At 37.0% G+C, this 13,135-nt stretch overlaps 1 protein-coding gene across 4 annotated transcripts in view; it reads right to left on the bottom strand.

The window, feature by feature from the left end:
* The window catches only part of STXBP5L (syntaxin binding protein 5 like), a 207,431-nt gene that overhangs the window by 149,993 nt on the left and 44,303 nt on the right, over positions 1-13,135 (bottom strand). The gene's annotated exons all lie outside the window — the stretch shown is intronic.

The raw sequence follows: 13,135 nt of genomic DNA, 5'->3' as shown, positions 1-13,135 counted from the left end.
GGAATAAAAAAAAAGATGTCTCTTGGAGATTGCAACAGAACCAAAAAAGCAAGAGAAGTAGAGCACTTTTCTGGGGAAGATAAGCTGACCAACTAAAGGGCTGTGGCATTGTTGCTTTACTCCAAGACGCCTTTGTTGAACTGTGCTCCCACAACGCTCTAAAATTTGAGCTGAATAGTCTGGGGATAGTACAGTTCCAAGTCCTGCAAGTCCACGTGCGCTTTGCCTCCTAATGCAGCTAGATGCACCGCCTTATCGTTACGCTTACTGCTGTGCTCTCAGTCAGTACTTTCCCCATGAGGCTACAGAAGAGAAGAAAAAAAACCTGCTCCAAATTCTGACCTGCTGATGCAGACCAAGTCTTCAAGAGTCTATTCCTCTTGAACCTGTACGAGGTCTCAGCACACTTTGCACATTGAATAGAAGCTGTCATTAATAGAAGTGTTATGGGGAAAAGAACTCACCTACACTGTTCTCGGCTAATTTGTCAATGATTAATGTGCTCCCACGAGGAGGGAGACCACACTATGCCCACGCTATGCCTGTTGGCTGGATACATTTATCTCATGCATTACATGTGTCTCCACCTATGGGGGACTCCATACTTACTGTTACGCAAAACAAATACGGGACTTGGGGAAGCATACAGGCTATTTTTAATATTTTCAGTTATGTCATACACTAAGCCTTTCCAACAGTTATTTTTGTTGTCATGTGGTATTTGTATGGTATCACACTGGTCCTGTAATTAATAAGCTATTTTGAAAAATGTCTCAGCTATATAGCAATTTCTAATTTTTGGTTGGCTTTAATAATAAGTGATGCACTAAAGCTCTGCAGACAGCTGTACAGAATTCCATCACTATAATATCTGGGATACATAAATATGTGTAGAAGCATGCTATATACATTTTGAACATACAATTTTGATATCTTTATTTCATAGACACAGAAAGAATCAGATTGACTAAATATACTTATCCTCAAAGAACACCTCAAATAGTTATATATTACTGAAAACTAGGATTTTTTTTATCTCCATATTTAAGGTTTTGTTTTCAACTGGCTGAGTTTTTTCCATAAAGTAATCTTCTATCCTTCACAAATTATGTATCTGGAGGTAAAACAAGGGATTTCATCAAATTCTACAGATAACTATTGAGTTGTCTTTACATACATATAGTTTCAATCTATCAAATCATGTTTTATTCTATATACAGAACACTATTGGTCATTAGAGCACACATGTATATTTATACACACACACACAAATACAATACATATATATAAATAAAATAAGTACATACACTTATGTTTGTATAATGTATATATATGTTAGGACCTCCAAATTTCAGTGAAAAATTATTTGTGGCCAGGTTCCTATGAAAGGTAAACTCTTACTCCCTCTGAGGTATCTGTGAGATACACAAAATCAGTAGAACAAGGTCTGACACCTGAAAATTATACATATTATGTTACATAAACAAGGTAGCAAAACCAGCAAGATTTTGAAGGTTCAAGACTAATTTACTCAAAGATATTTAAATTTATAAAAGGAAAATACAGTGGTTGTGTATTGCTACATATCAGTTGTGATCTTTTATAGTTTGGTCTACAGTAATAATTTATAAGTCAATTATAAATTTTACATGGTTGCTACTATTGCTGTTTGTACTTTAAAATGTGGGTTATCTTGTAATTTATATAATCACAGAAAATATTCATATGGTTCTGTAACTGAATAAATACTACTTATTAAAATAGCAAAGGCTGTAATTTATCTTTCACTATCAACTTGTAATTCCTTTTTATTTCAGTTTCAGTAAAATAGTTTACTATGCTTATTTCTTCAGAGCGAAAAAGTGATAATTGAACAGAAGCTATTCTTACACTGTGTGAAAACTCCCATGGACCCCTAAACGGGATCCACATGGAAGTGAAAAGACTGCAGTAGACAGAAGAGGATAACAAGAGTATTCAGACATTTGCAGCCCACAACAACATAAGGGAACATAATGAGATAAGCAACAGAGAGCAGTTTCACTTTAGGCCCAGCCTCCCTAAGAACATTAGCCCTTCTAACTATGAAATAGCCTGTATTATCTTTCCACAGCTCTAGGCTAAAGTCTGAGAGGATTCTGCTCACCATGATCCTTTCTTAACCCAGCTTCAAAAATCATGTACTAACGTATGTGAGGAGGTTATCTTTTCAGAAGCATTGAAACAGTGTTACATATAAACATAAACTGATTTTTGACAATATTTAAAATCCATGCACTACAGAGCTATTTTTGAGTCGCTAATGAAAAGTATCTTTCACTTCATCCTATTTGAGTACATTAGTGCCCTGTCTGGACATCAGTCTCCAATCTGAAGTATTGATTAAATATACAATACTTCCTTCCTTCATGAGGACATACCAAACCCCTCCATTTAACTGTGCAAGGTAGCACACCCAGACCACCCTTCCTCCCTCCTAGCCACCAGCTGTATCGCAGCACCTGCATGCTCCACTCTTCAGCCATATACACTTCTGCCAAAATTAGAGACCTCACTGCACACTCCCCACATTCTGGTCCTGTTCTGTCTACGTAAGAGGTTCATCCTCTTTTTACCAGACATGCTGCCATGCACCGTGACTCCCTATGAGTCACATGTAAACAGAGCTAACAAGCTGAGCCTTCATATGCTAACATGCTCCTCCAAAACAGGCAGTGAACACTAGGCCCTGCACCTCCCTATTTCATTTTCTCATGGATTGCTGTTCAGAAGATTTTTCCCCTATCGTTCTAGAAGCCAAAACTAACAGCCACCTGGCCTGGAAAAAAATCTCCAGGTAAGCAAACCAAATTCATCTTGCTCACTGCTGCATTTGGCACATGGTCGATGTCTGCTTGATGAATGAAGACACTGCCTCAGTCACAGTGAAATTTATTCTTTTGTAGAGGACAAATGAAGACCATGGAACATTTAGGGCTTTCAAATAGCTTAAGTGAGGCTGCATGATGTAAAATGCTTGTATAGGTAATCTCTAGAGACACAAAGTTTACTTTGAAAAATGTCAATGTCACTCCCAATGATTGCAAAAACTGTAAAAATCCCTAAAATGTTCATTCACTGTGTTTCCTCTGACTCAAACTACACGAAGTTTTCAGTGCTGGTTCTCCACTCTTCAGATGCAGTAGTCACCAGATTTTTCAGAGGCCCCTTTCAAGGTTCTGGAGACCCTGTATTTAACTAGCAGAATCCATATTACAACACTGATACAGTCACCTCCCATTATGAACTACAAACTCAGTAACGGGTGGGGAAACCAACAATGCAAATTCTGGTAAAAGCTGGACTGCACAAAATACTGAGATAAATGCAAGAAACTTTGTTTAAAAATGAAATAAAAAATCAGAAATATTAGGGATAACATGAAAGTAGACTGCAGCACTCTATATAGTCAGTGTGCATGCATCTGCCCGAACCACTTAAAAGCAGAGTGACCAGAATGCTGACCAAAGAACCTAGAAAAGATGAAAGGAATATGCTTCAACCTGGAGTACAGTCAGGGACAAACAATACCTGGTTTATGAAACCCTATTTCTGATCTGCTGAACCCCCATGTCAGGCTGATACAGACATAGAAGTTGCTAGCATGGAGAAGAATTTTACAGTGAATGTCCTTCCATTTACATCCTTGACACCTCGGAAACCAGATGCAAGTACAAAGAGAAGACACTAGAAAATCCTAAAGGAGGACAAAGAATGTCAAAAGACTTCTAAGGTATCCATGGATGCATAACAGGTCATTTACTAGAGTCTAGTAAACATTGTCTATTCATCTTTTTTTTTAACCTCCTGCAACATGTGGAGATAGAAACTAACCTGAGGCAATGACCATAAAAACTAAGCCCTGTAGCCAGCCTGGAGGAAACAGACAAAAGCAACACTGCTCTGGTTCTGGTTTTCAGGTCCCACCCCATCATCTAACACAAACTTTGAGGAAGGTGATCTCACTTTGCACTTCCTTGACCCCTTTTCAGTTGCTACCAAATCCTTGGAATGAAAACAACAACCTTGGGATTACATATCTGTATCTATACATACACAAATATACATATACACACTTTGATATATGTACACATAAACACATACATAAACATATATAAAAAATAATTTAAATAAATGTATATATAAATTCAACTGGCAGAATGTGACTACTATACTGGAAATCTGTACTTTTCCTAAACATTATATTATTCATATAATTTGTTCAGCAGTTTGAATTAGCCTCTTGAACTCAGTGAAATAAAACAGAAGCAACAATTTCTGCAGAAATCCCAGCTCAGCTTTGCAGCTGAAAGGACAATGTTTACTGAGCTCCCTCTAATAACAACCTTGCTCCAAGTCAGTGGCCTTTTGCTCAACTATTTTCTCTTTTAGCAGTCAGCATGACCTTTGGTCACAAGAGGAAACAGATCAATAACATCAACATGAACTAATCCTTGCTGAAGTATTTATTTCTTTTCTGTCCTTTGCTAAGCCAAGAAAGTAAGAATTGCCCCAACTCTCAAATTATGAGCCTGACATGATACACCTCAAGTTATGTGCCTAGGCAATTTAAAACATACTGATTTTTTAGAGCTAAGCAAACTCATTTTCCTTTGTCTACTGAGCTAAGAATTTATGTAGTCAGAAACTATGTGTACTCAGTTTTTGCAGCAATAATTGTTTACAGATCAAATAATCTCTAAATGACACACACCTTTTACAGTTTGTAAAATTAAAAACCTGAGTGTATGTATGGTAAGAGGAATCCAAATTTCCTGAATTTAATCCTAATCCACATTTATTATTTGGTCATCCTACTTTTGCACTTAGCAAAAATGTGTCAAATTCTTATTCAAGTAAAATGCCCAAATGTTAGCAGAATAGACAGATTTTGTTTGTTTTTTAACTTGGAAAGCAAAGTTATTATAAACAACATTGACTATATTGATGCTATACATAAGTTTCTAATGTCTAATTGCATATGCCATGCATATAGGAGAGAAAAACGCATTGAAGTATGTATCAATTAATGAATCTATTAAAGCAGTAAAACCACACACGTGGATAAATTTTTATTATAAAAAGCTACACAGAATAGAAAAGTAGTACATATTTATATGCAAGGTTGTAGGAGAATATATTTTATGTAATTTTTCAAATTGTATACAGGCAAGATATTCTTTGTAACCTAGAAAAAATGTAGAACTCAGAGAAAACAGATCAAAAGGCTTAAAGTAATATAGTCCATACTTTTATCCTGCACTGGTCTAAGTGATGTCCAAAAATCATTAATTGGATTTTTTTTACTTCCTTACAAGACCTTCAAAAATAATTTTAAAAAGGAAGTTCCTTCCACTTACTTTCTTTGGAGAGTTGTCTGCTTTCCATTTTTTCTCCATTTGAAGTAGTAAAGAAATAAAAGGAACTATTCAAAAGTGACAGTTTAATTTTCTAGGTTGTCAAGGCTCTGGAAACTTACCAAAGACCTTCCTTTTCCATGTTACCATGTCTTTTTCTCCAACAGTAGTGGTTACTTGTTTTGTCCCGCTAATACTGCAGCATCCCACTTGTGTGGCGTACAACGTTAGCATTGGTGAGAGTACGTGCTGTGTACTCACCATGGTGATGTGAATATCTGAATATAAGTGGAAATATTGTTTATAGACCCATTTCTATTGCTGGTGTGCTAAAGGATTCAACATTACAACACTACTGTAGGCAGACGTTTTAAACCCCAACAATCCTACCTTTGTGACAGGGTAATTAAATTTGGTCAACAAAGATAAGGACTGTGAAGCATAAGGAAATGATAAGAACAAATCAAAGGAAGAAAGCAGATGAGAATTTGGGCCTTCTCGATTTCTAGTTTATTAAGGAAAGCAGCAGAGGGCAGACTGATCTACAGATTTTGGGATTCCTGAAATGTTGTGCGAGCTCATTCTAATAATATTGATGAGTTAACCTAAGTACTTGAAACAAACTAATAAAATTCTATTTTCCCCTAGAAAGAACAGCAATTAAGGAAAAGGCAAACTCTGCATGGGCTTTTTGAGAAGCCAGCCAAAATTCTGCTCATTGTCATTCCTCAGCTATTTAATAATTCAGGCAGTATATTGCAGTCAAATTGCCCATTTGCCATTTCTGCATTTGTATAAAGCATTAATCAGTGTTTTTTAATCATGTTGCCTATCTTTGGAACTGTCATTGCCCTTTCTCATTTTGCTACTTTGAAGAGAAACACGACTGATAACAATTTCATGCCTTGAAAAGAAACATGCAATACCACCTTTAGATGTTTTAAAAATGTGAGAATATCCATTTTATGTTTCATAATTTACCACACACCCTTCCAAAATGATTTATCCTCACACTCTAGTGAGGTGAAGCTACTTCTAAATAGTTCTGCTAGTTCTATTCTGCTATTGTTTCCATTTGAATGTTTTTGGGTTTTTCCCCCCTCTCTTATTCTTTTAGGATATCACTTCAAATAAATGGGTATCTAAATGTTAAGGTCATCATCACATAATATTGTAACAGGTTGTCTTTTGCACATGGAACTGTACATTTTGAAATGAAAAATGCAGAAGTTTGAATTTATGGTGGTTTTGCATGGAATAGGTTGGAGAATACACAGGCACGTGATGCCATATATTATATCCTTACAAACTTTAACATTTAAGGATGCTTGAATCAGGAATATTCATTTATATTCAAGTTTTGATAATGTCTTCCCCTTAGTTCCTGGACAAGGTGGTCCATGCAGGAGCTGTGCTACCAGGCCATCTTGGAATATGCCTCAAAGTATACAAAATCTCACTGGATGAGTAATTTTTTCTTCTCTTTTCTCCCAGGGGTTGAAAAGGAAGAGATCCAGTAACTGGATTATACAAAGACAGCACACTTACTTAACTGGCAATATTAGAGGTCTGAAGATCTCATAAGAGTTCTTCATAAACCCACTGAAATTACATTAATGCAACCTCCTGGCCAGGAATTTCAGGAACTGTTTGTGAAGGGGGAGCAATACTTACCCCTCACTGGGGGTGGCGGGGTGGGGAAATGGTGATCAAAGATAAGCAAACAAATGTCTATTGAATTAAAAAGACAAATAGAACAGGACAAGAATTCAGGGACAGCCGAGCAATTAAGATTATTGCCACTCTCTCAAAATAATGCTGTCAAAAGTCTGACTCAAGAGTTTCTTCTACAGCTGCAGCTGGCTACTCATTGAAGTTACTGCTGTGCCGTTTCTCTGCATAAACCCCCACCTCATTCCCTCTGCTGGCTTCACAGAATGTAACTGCTGGGGAGATCACACTGGCTCATGTTGGGTAGATAAATGAAACTAGGCAGATTCCCTTGATCCCTAGTGGGTAGGAGGTTACTGTCCAGATGCTGGTCTGAATGTGAGCCAATTGCTTCACTCTGTATTATTTAAGAGATGTCACCAATGCCCTTCTTGTCTCCTCTTTTAAGATGTCCAGACATCAGCCAGAAGTTACTGCTAGTTAAGTCTACACAGATATAAAATGGCAGTAACTCATCCGAGGTCTTTTTGGGCTGCAAGCTGACCAAAAGCATGCCACATCCATGCCTTGGAAGCCACATAGTAGCATTACGGTAGCAGCAAGCTTGTGCTAACAGCAAGGAGTACTCTACAAAGAAACGCAGGAAGGAAGCCCACCAGTGTATTCTTTGCAACATTTGAACACAGAGGAATAACTATGACAGAGGCAAGCATCCAAATAATGTTCATAAAACTACTGAATTTGAATGGTGTTAAGGATCTTGTGGAAAAAATACTGTGTATTCAGATAATTTTAAACCTCCTATAGAGTACTTCCAAGAGAAAGAATTCAAATTGTAATGGCAGCTATAAGCATGACAATCTTTTATTCTAAACACATGGCTTTCTGAGTTATAATCTGTCCTTATCATAAAAAAAATTATTTTTCCACTCTAACTTTAATACATTACTGGATATAATATCACCATCAGGTAACTGATATATGAACAATGGCCAGTTCATTGTACATAAACCCATTGAGAGAAACTTTAAATGTTCCCTTGAGTCAGGATAATTCTGAGTGATGTGCTGATTTACTGCAGCTTGCTTACAAGTTTGCATTCAGCAGCTGTGCGATAGATTTCACTCTTAAATTCTAGGAACCTCAAGGAATGATGCTAGTTTTAAACTCTGAACTTTCTGGGCTATAGAAAAAGAAAAGGTCTAAACAGAATCTCAAAAAGCCATTCTGGAAATAGGAGTAATAATAAGCCAGATTCATTTTGGACAGTGGCAATTTATAAATATCAAGTTATGGAGCATATTTTTGGTGCCATTAAATTTGATAATATCTTGCTCGGAAACAGCAAAGGAAATAGTTTCACCTAATTAAATTATTTGCTAGCAGGATCTTTGGAATATCTTCAAAAGGCATATGAACAAATTATTGGAAAATGGAATAGCCTTCCTGATTTCGTGTGTGATGATTTGTTAATGATTACATTAAAAAGAAAGTGATTTATAACGAGCTTTTAAGGCAAAAGGGAAGGAGATAATTTTATCTTTCACATAATACAGGTCACACGTTTTTCGTTTGTGGTTCTTGCATTATCCTGATTCTGTTTCAACAGGCATATGTAAGTTAGAAAGAGACAATACTGCTTTAAAGATGTCAACACTAAGCAGCATTCAGGAGTGCAGATTGTACATTCTCCCTTCTTACACCGAGCCACAGAACTGTCTTACAAAGTCACATTTAGATGAGAGCCTTGCATGAAGGTGGCATTGTTCTCTTACTTGATACAGAGAAATACACGTTTCCAGCTGTCTCTTTCCTCTTCCCAAACCACAGACCCTGTGGTCATAAAAGCCTTTGACACAGAAGGTGGATAGCTATGTAAACATGACGTCACTTCCTTAACAGAAAACACCTATAATCAAATTATTTGTTTCTTTTTAGAGGTTTCTTGGCATTTTTGCTTATGGAAAACTAGCCAACAGTATTTCATCAAGTATTTGAGGTGTGTGTGTGTGGGGGTAGATTACAGTTAAAAGTGAACGAGATGACTACTGGATGAACCTTCCAAGCCAAGAAGTGGAACACACTGCAAAATTTATACAATCCTTTGGAGTGGATGTATAGCATACCACCACCGTGTATTGAGAAACATACCTAAACCATAACACACTAACACAGCAAATCTTTTAACCAGTGAGGAGGACCTTCCTAAAGAGATATAAGCCAAGGCTGCCAAAGTCCATTCCTCAGATCATTGGGTGGTCCCCAAATGCCTTTATTAATAGGCATTGCTAACCTGCCAGAAACAAAGGTATCTGCTAATTCCATGAGGTCCTTTCTGTCATCAGAGAGATGATGCTTCTAGTGTGGCTCCACAGAGTTTCTGCGTAGGTCAAGATTAGTCATACATTTCACCAGTGACTTCAAAGTTAAACCACTGCTGGTAAAATCTGCAAGTAACACGAAGGCTATTCTTTAAGAAAAACTAAAAAACTAAAAAGGAATAAAGTCAGCCCTGCTGAACTCCTGAGCCTGTGGCCCAAGCAAATAAAATGGAGCACTGAAGCCTGAAAAGTACTAAGTAGGATTCAGGAATCGTGACACACAAGCAACTTACTATGAACTACTTCTAAAAAACAAAAGCTACCATGGCTTTTGGGTATGTGACAATGAAATTAGAGACAATATGAAAAGAGTTAATGGAATAAGTGTTATTCACAGACAAAAAGGGAAATTACAGAGAAAAGATTCAAGGAATAAGAGTTTATATGCTATCAGTACAGTTTATAAAAAAGAAGACTGAGATTATTTGCTTATTGTCTATAAATCTGCTTCAAGAAGAAAAAAATCACTACTAAAGAGCTCTTCAATCTGAGAAAGCCATAATAAGCAGCAATTCCTGAAAGATTAATTTGAAAAAGAAGCAAACTGGAAATATGGAACAAAGTTTTGATGTTTTTTTAAATAATGAGGGTAATACAGGAAACCTGTGAAAAAGGGTGAATTATGCATTTTGTATCTTCACATCGTCCTATGTCTTACTGGTAAGGTAATAATAAACAAATAATAAACTATTATATGTTCTTTTACTAATATGATACTTCATTGACAACATGAGAAGATAGGAAGTGTACCAATAACTATGAAATGCATGCATAACAGATCTTGTGTAAAATGTAAAATGAATGTATCTGTGCTTTTAGTAATTCAGTGACTATAAAATAAAAAATTCATGCTGGACAACAGCAGCTAGCTGAGAAGCCAGAGGAAAACAGTCTTTAATTAAGGTGCCTGGTCTCAGGAAAAGACCTCAGTGACTGCCATAGTTGATGTAACTCCTGGTTAATTACATAGGTATCTTTAAGTAGCCACACTGCCTGATTCTGACAACTGCCATCAAATGCATTTGGCATCTAGTGTTTAAATCCAAGGGAATATAAATCCAATAGATGAATGTGGAAGTAGTTCAAAATGCAAGGAGCACTTGGAAGGCAGATTACTGCATCTGCTCTGCTAAGTAAAATAATACCCAGGAGGCAAGATAGGAGCAGATCCCCTGATTGTCCATGTGACGTAATTGTTACTTAGCTCCCAGGCTCTGTTTTGACGAGATGCATTTCGCTCACTCTGTAACCAGGGAGCGGTTCAGAGGGAGGAATATTCCAAGGAGCACTCTCCGTAGACACTGTGAAAAGGCTGTGCCTGGTTTGACTTCTTCTGCCCTACACAGTCTCTCAGCTCTATCCCCAAAGATTTTTCACCCTCATATACCACTGCATGCATTCCTACCACATTCTGGAGTTTGTGAGACACATCCTTTGTCTCCTGTTATAAAAACACTGTGCTGTAGGGCTGAAACACAGCCCTCACATTATTTCTGAGGCTTTGAAGTGAAAAGAGAAAACAGAAGAAAAAGATCTTACGCCCACAGTGGACCCCAGGCAAGTGTTATGCTGGGTGACACCTCAGGAAACAAAGTCCTGAGTAGTTTTGAGGCAAGATACTGCACTCCATTCCTTGGAGTTCAACAAGCATTCCCTCAGATGGCCACATTTCTGCATTGCTCATATGTCGTCTGAATCACCACTACTCACAACTAAGAGAAAAAAAGTGAAATAATTTAGGTGGAGAAAAATTTGAAACAGGTGAAGAGATTCTGTCATAAACAGTGACTGAGAAAAAAGGCAACAAATAATCAGGAGCAAAATCCTGAACTAAAGTCCAGCTAAGTAAAATCTTTGCTCTACTATTAATGCTTATAGACTGATGAGAAGCAAGATGAACCATGGTTAAAAAATGGCAAGCTATGAATGCTCTGCCTCTAGAGGTTAAAAGAAAATTAATCCTGGAGGATTAATTGCTTCTATGAATGTTAAAAGAATTCTTTAAGAACCTAAGGGCTACGGGATCATTTTCCAAGACTGCAAAAAGTCAGTGGGGGAACAATGTAGCTTTCACAAGCTTTTTGAAAATAAGTATAAATGGCAAAACCTTTCCCTTGCTCCAGGAAAACCCTGAAGTATGACAGATGTCTACCCTGAATGTGTTCTGACTGACCTCCGTATCTCTCCTCTGTCTTTACAGTCTAGAGGCCAACATCCAGCGTACAAACTGGCTGAGGTCTTTTCTGCTTGTGCAACAGGAAACCGCTGCCTTACCTACACACATCCTACATTCTGGGGATGCAAGGGCATGTACTCAGCAAGCTCCCTGGCATGGTCGCTTGAGGGATCAAATATAAGCATAATATAGGTATTTTACTACCTTTTGACCATTTGAATTCAGCTTTCAGTGCTTAAGAAACAAGACCTGAATACTGTTTCAACATACAGCTTTTTCGAATTTAAGCAAATGTGAAGTTAAAGGTCTCATAGTATTTGCTCCATTCCACCTGTATTTTTCCATGTATATTGTTTTGTATAATGTACATGTATATTGTACAACTGTTATGCATATATCGTTCGATTAACTGTAAAATCATGCCTGACTGATGCAACACACCTGCTTTTGTATCAACTAAAAAATATTTTTATTAAGAACTCAATATATGTTTTTAAAGATTTCCATCAGCAATAATGAAACTGCAACATGGAAATAAAAAGATCAGAAGCTCAAAAAATAATCTCTGTGTGTTATAAGACATTTTAAAACTTAGCCACTCAATGAAGAACAGATTGTAATGCATAAAACCATGCTCACAAGAGGAAAGTGTTCACTTGGAGACAGAGAACGTGGAAGAAAAGAAAAAGGGACAGAGCAAAGAGAGTCATAACACTCTTCACTATTCCATGACAAGGTATCAGTTAGTAATACAATAAGATCTGACAAGATCAGCTAAATAAAATAAGATAAGGAATAGGCTGACATGTGAAAAAACATTATGACTATGTGAATGCCACATATTATTACATTTCAGTTTAAAGAGCATCTGTCTCAGCCACTGACAATGATTTTTTAAAAAGAACTGCACTTTTTATTTCTAGCCTCCATGAAGATCACGCAGCAGCCAATACAACAGCCAATACACTGTCAAAATTAAAGAGCAAATCTCTGCACGGCTTACTTGCCAGGACCTTTTCCCTACTATTATTATCATCACCCACCACACAGAAGCTGTAAACAATTTGTACACATGTAGTATTTGCCCTGTGGGAATCTGCTTTTAACTGATTCGGGAATGACGCTAACAGTAGTTCACTTCTGGTAGCAGACTGCAAAATGTTGATGGTTCAATGTCCATGACAACTCCTCAAAGTACTAGGAAATAAAAGGATAGAGGGAGAGGAGGGTGGAAATTACAGGCTGAAGCAAATATTAGAACTGTGGATTAAGAGTTATGTTGGTGTTTTGGGATGACCCGAATTATCTGATGGGATTAAAACAATATAAAGCAAAAATGTGATTAAAAATGTTTGTATAAATAACTGCCAAAGCTAGGAAAGGCACAGTTACATTCTCCCATAATGTCTGAACGGAAAGTTAAAGCTTATGACTATGGTATAATTTAAAACTAATTAACTAGGTAACATGCAGACATCACTCTTTTGAAGATGATGGCAAAAAGCTATTTG

Source organism: Falco rusticolus, chromosome 5, assembly GCF_015220075.1.
Source record: "Falco rusticolus isolate bFalRus1 chromosome 5, bFalRus1.pri, whole genome shotgun sequence".
In the NCBI taxonomy this organism is placed as follows: domain Eukaryota; kingdom Metazoa; phylum Chordata; class Aves; order Falconiformes; family Falconidae; genus Falco; species Falco rusticolus.
Note: the sequence above shows the minus strand (reverse complement) of the source record. Positions and strands in the feature narration are given on the sequence as shown.